Below are 6,000 nucleotides of genomic sequence, written 5' to 3' on the forward strand. Positions count from 1 at the left end.
AACGTGGGAAGGGAAAGGTTTATTTACATACTTCCACATCTCAGGACATCAGGGCAGAAGCCTGGAGGCAGGAACTGAAGCGGAGGCTTACTGTTTACTGGCTTGCTCAGCCTGGTTTATTATAGCTCCCAGGACCACCAGCCCAGAGGTGGCGCCATCCATCCTAGGCTGGGTCTGCCCGCATCAATTAGTAATAAAACGCACCACAGACCAATCTGGTGGGGGTATTTCCTCAGTTGAGGTTCCCTCTTCTCAAATGACTGTGGCTTGTGTCAAGTTGACATAATTAGCCAGCACATCCTCCTCCTACAACGGAATGATAGCAGGCTGGACCTCATGATCCCAGTGCAGGTGATCAGAGCTTCACAGAAGGGATGGTCCATCCTTAGAAAATAGCCACCGTGCATGACAGCACAGACTGAGACGCATGCTCATGCCACAGCAGGAGCAGCTGCTCATGGGGATGGAGTCTCTTCTCCTTGAGGTGGCTGTGTTTATATGACGTGATGCTGATTGCTCCCTGTGAAGGGGTGCCTTTTATGCTGTTGAAGCGCATGCCAATACAACTGGCTTAAGAAAAAAGACACATTGCTGCCCCTCAAATTTGATGCCACTGTGGAAGACACACAAGAGAGGCGGATACAGCCCGTCTGTCATTGCAGGGCCCAGACTATCCTGTTCAAAGAGTGAGCTCAGGGAGGAGGAGCTGGATCTTCCCTGGTCTTGGAAGGGACACTCTTTGCAGGAGATGCCTGATTTCCGTTATGAGCAGCAGAGCAAAGCCTAGCACCCCAGACACCCAGACCCAATTCAGACATCCCAGTTGAGGACAGTGACCCTGTGGTCTCAGTTTAAGAGAGAGGGCATCTCTGGCTGAGCTATGGACACTTAGATGGGCACAGGCTTCATTCAGTGCTGGGGGTCTGAGGGTTCCTGATAACTCATCACAACAGCAGACATGAAGCTGGGACTAAGGCCCTTCTGAGCAGAGGTGTCCCATTGTACCTCACCCATGGAAGGCTGTATTAGAGGCTAGTCATACCTGGCCTACAGCACTGTAGTCCTGGGTTCCTCCCTGGAAAACTGGGAGTGGACAGAGGTGGAGGTCAGCATCGTGCTGATGAGGACCAGCAGACTCTGAAGGGGCAGCCAGAGGAAAGTGCATTCCCACACAGTTAGCTCATGGTTTACACATCCCAGCAGGCTGATAAGGTCACGAAAGGAGAGAAGCTCAGAGCTGGAAGCATCACAGGGCTGATGAGCCAAGGCCTGCCCATGCCAGAACTCTGGGGGCCTTTGGGGTTGTCCAGCTCTGGCAGCCTAGCCCCAGACCACCCTCTGGAAATCCACCTAGGGCTTTTCACTTACTCCATCCTCCTAAGAAGTATTTACGTGTGACAGCCAAACAGCACTTTGTGGATACTGATTTAGGATGCTGAATTATTTTTTTTTCCTCAGGACAAAACTATGGTTGCCTCAAGGTTAGGCTGTTGCTAACCACAGTAAGTCCCAACTGTGACTTGTCCCATCACGTTGAGATACTGACTCTCTGCCTGTCTGCCCTCCATGACAGCAGCTCTTCACAAAGCCCAACAGTTTCTCTCCACTGTCTTGCTGGCTGCAGCCACACTGCAGGATATCTAGTGAACTTTCTGCCCCCGTCTCTACCTGCCTGTCACCACCCTCCCACGCAAAAATTGTTAACTGTCTTTTAACTCCATTTTTGCCACTCCTGAGCTGTCAAGGCTCAGGCGTTGCTGAGGCCTGCACAGTCTGAGTGTTGATAGCAGAGCCCCAACCACAGTGGTTTCCAGAGTAACCGGGTCCCTTCAAAGAACTCGGCACAAGCCAGCCACTGGGGTTTACTTGGTGCTTTTTCTTTCATTTTAAAGATTTCAAAATTGTGCATTTATGTGTGATCAGCATGTGGGTATGTGTACATCGGATTCTCATGGAGGACACAGACAGCAAAGGACATCTGACAGCTGGAGTTACGGGCAGCTGTAAACTATCCAACATGGGCTCTGGGACTCAAAATCCAGTCTGTCCCAAGAGCAGCAAGTGTTCTTAACCACAGAGGCATCGCCCCGGCACAAATACTTTCTGAAAAGAATCAATTTAGTTTTTATTTATGTATACACATATGTGCCCATGGAAACCAAAGACTGTTGGATTTCCTAAAGCTGGAGTCATAGGAAGTTGTGAACCACACAAGAAGTGCTGGGTCTTCTGGAAGAACGTTTCTCCAGCCCTGTCACTTGTCACCTCTTGAACACAGTTATCAGTGACAGTGGACAGCAGTGGTACATGCTCATGGGCCACGGTGAGGGGCAAACATGGGAAAAGGAAGAGACACTCGCTGATGCTCCTCTTGCTTGCCAACACCTGCTCATCCATGACACTTTGTCCAGAAGCCACCGTCCTTCTCTAGGAGGGCATCACATTCTCCTAAGGACATGCTGGACCTTCTTTTGTTTACCTGTCTGTGTGAACTGCACTGGGTTTATGGTTCTTCTCATGCTGAATCTACATCTTCCTTGTCTTTCTTCTCTAGAGAAGATCACATTTAACTGTCCTGAGATAGTGGCTGCCTCACACATAGGGAAACATTGCTGTTCCCAGTAGTCAGGTGATGTCAAGACCACAAGGTTAACACAGAGGTCGGGGGTACTTCTGTGATCTCCTTCCTCTCTCTAGTGCCCATCACCACCAAGAGCTGCTCATAGGCATTTTCCCAGCTTTGCTAATCATCCTGCCTGAGAACCACACCCTAGGGTCTGGAGAAAGAAAGCTGAGTAACTGTGGACCAGAGCAGCCATGATGGGGAGAAGTTAAGTCTTGTCTTTTGGGCCTGGCCTGTTTGAGCTGCTTGTACCAGCATCCTAGCTTTCTGTTGCTCTTTACACCAGCCAAGTGGTCAGTGGAACATTGCAGCAGATTTCATTGCTAGACACTTGTCACAAACTGGAATGGTCTGGGAGGGAAATAAATGCCTCCATTGGGTTGACCTGTGGTCAAGTTTGTGTGGCATTTTCTTCATTAGTGACTGATTCGGGGAGGGGCCAGTCCACTGTGGGTGGGCAAGTAGTCCTGGGTTGTGTACTCTATGGTTCTTCTCCAGTTCCTGCCTCCAGCTTCCTGCTTGTTCCCTGACTTTTCTTGTTGATGGACTGTGAACTCTAAGATGAAATAAACTCTTTGCTCCCCAAGTTGCTTTTTGCTATGGTATTTATCACAACAGAAAACAATACAGGACAGTGCTTATTGGTAGAAGGAACACACATTTTAAAAAGTATCTTATATTTTTCATATTGATTTTAATTTTTTCTTGAGATGTGGTCTTATGATACAGCACCGGCCGGCCTAGAACTCACTATGTTGACCAGGCTAAACTTGAACTCAGAGATTTGACATACCCGGGTGCTGGGGCTAAAGGTGGGCTAGCCACTGTTTTATTAAAAAATTTTTATTACATTTAATTAATGGGGGTGAAGCATTCTCCTCTTTCACCATGTGGATCTCAGGGATTAAAGATCATGTCTTCAGGCTTGGTAGCAAGTGTTTTTTGCATAATGATCCATGTCTGGGGCCTTTGAGTTTGAATTTTTATATAAAGTAATCGTATCATCACCAGAAATTATTCTATATGCTCTTTTCTGTTTCTGTCACTGGTTTTCTTACCTTACTGCACTTGCCATAATGTCTAAGAAAGCACTGGACATCAGCGGCAGTGGTAGATGCCACTGTCTTGGCCACTGGAGTGCACAGTTGCCTCAGAGTTTTTGTCATGTCACACCCCGAAAAGAAAGTGAAAAAGGAGCAAAGATTTATTTTGACTCACACCCGAAGGGGTTTAAGTTTAGATTTGTCTGGACCTTGCATCTCACGGCCGCCAGGAAAAAGGGAATGGTCCTGGGCAAGGCACATCCCTGGTGACCCGCTTCCTCCAGCAGGACCCAGCTTCCTAAAATTCTAGACCATGAGCTGCAGACCAGCCCTTTAACACATGCCCCTGTGAGGGACATTTCATACATAAACCATGACAGGAACCTCTAGAGTTTGTTGTGGACATTGTTAATTTTGTTGTTAATAATAACATAGTCAAACTTAACCTTGTCTTGTCTCTGAAATCATCTTTAGTGAGTCGATCGGAGTTGGTCGCAGACCCTGTCCTGGTTGACAAGGTCTCCTGTGAGAAGCTACACAGTGACTTGTTTAAGTTTGGCTGTTTTGCATCTTCATTTAGAAGTGATGATGCCCGTCTGGTTTTCTGTTTTCCTCCTCGGAGGGTTTCTGTATTAAGTGGCATTGGATTTATGAGTTGAGTTGCAGATTTTCCATCTTTTCATGCATTGGAAGGGCTGGAGTGATTCCAGGCCGACTCCTTCCAACTCCGAGTCAGATCCGGGCCAGCGTGAGCTTCTCCTGTGCTTCCCAGGGCTGATTACTTCTAAGTGCCTTTCCAGCTTCTGGTATTCCTCTGATTGTGTTTTTTTCATTCAGCCACTGTGGTCATTTGAATCCACCCACCGAGCATCACCTGTGTGCCGCAGGCTTCCTCAAAGCTCCATGGTTTCAAGTTCTGATATCGTGACCCCTCTCCCCTCTGGAGTCATCCCGCACTGGGCTTTCTGGTATGGACAAGCGATTTTAGGAAGAATCACATGGCTTCTTGTTCTCCACCCCATTGCTTTCCTTTTGCCTTCACAATCCTCTAATTTTCGAGATGGAGCTCATTATGTAGAGACCCACCTGTCTCTGTCTCTTCAGTGCTGAGATGAAGCCAACCACCTCCACACCCAGCTCCATTTATTCTCCTAAGATGCATATAGCATCCGATCTCTGCATCCACTGAAGAACACCCAGTGCTGAGGCTCTGCTTGTCTATTTCCGTGGCTTTCTACTGGCTGCACCTGTCTGGACTGGAACTCCTGCTTTAAACAAACGGTTACTAGAAGCGGGGCACATCATTTCTGAGTGGTTAAGGTTGGGGATAGTTTAAGTTATTTTAAATTTTGCTGGATCATAAGATCATTTAAATCCAACCACTTTCAGTTCATTAACCCTGGACATGTAGACTTGTCTCCTCTGTGAGGATGTGAGCTCTAATGTGTTATGCACAGTCCGTCCGTCCGTCCATCTGTCTGTCTCTGTTTCCACCCTGCCCTTGGCATCCCAGCTCCTGCTGACCCTGCTTGGTGTCATGGCGACTCCTGTTAGGGTCAATGCTCACGTCAGCACAGCTCACTGGCAGCCATGCTTAGAGTCTTGCTCTGCTTGCCCGCTCTGGCTTGTGGCCACTGGGATGGCTGCTCCTCTGTTTTTGCTGGATCAGGCATGTGGGTAACATGTGCTGGAGAGTCTTCTCTGTGCTCACCGGTGACATCTCTGGGCTGGTATGGGATGCCTGATCCCTAGATGACATGCCACTGTCTGCAAGGGACTTGTGAAGTTGCAGCTCACTCTGTTGGCAAGTGTGAGCATTCCCCCTGTACTCTGGAAGGCCCGGGACGGGGAGTATAGTATTCTTAGTAATGGTCCAGGCTCCCCAGGGTCCCTTCTCTCTCCATCTCTCATTTTTTTCATGGATTCCCTGGGTTTCTCGTTGGAGAAATGGCTATACAACCTCCGTACATTTTCCCAGTGGGAGCCTTCACCATGTAATGGAGGAGGCAGAAAGTCTTGGTGAAGCATTAGAAATATATAGTGCTCTGTGGTCCCAGATGGGAAAAGCTAAAGCCCAGAGAGGCAAAGTCACCTTCTTGGGGACACACAGCCATGTGTAAAGAAGCTGAAATCGTCTCATTTCTCTGACCTCTGAGAAAGTGCATTGAGGAAGGACTTAGAATCAAAATGAAACTGCCCCTTTCCCAACATGTGCTGAATACCCTGATGGGTGTGCTTAATGGTTCACAGAAAGAAACCTGGAGAAGGAGGTGGGTGGAGCTGAGAGAAAGCCTCCAATGGCTGTGATTCTTAAGGGGCCAGGGTTGGAATGCT

The sequence above is a fragment of the Micromys minutus genome (genome assembly GCF_963924665.1).
Source record: "Micromys minutus genome assembly, chromosome: 1".
Taxonomy (NCBI): Eukaryota; Metazoa; Chordata; class Mammalia; order Rodentia; family Muridae; genus Micromys; species Micromys minutus.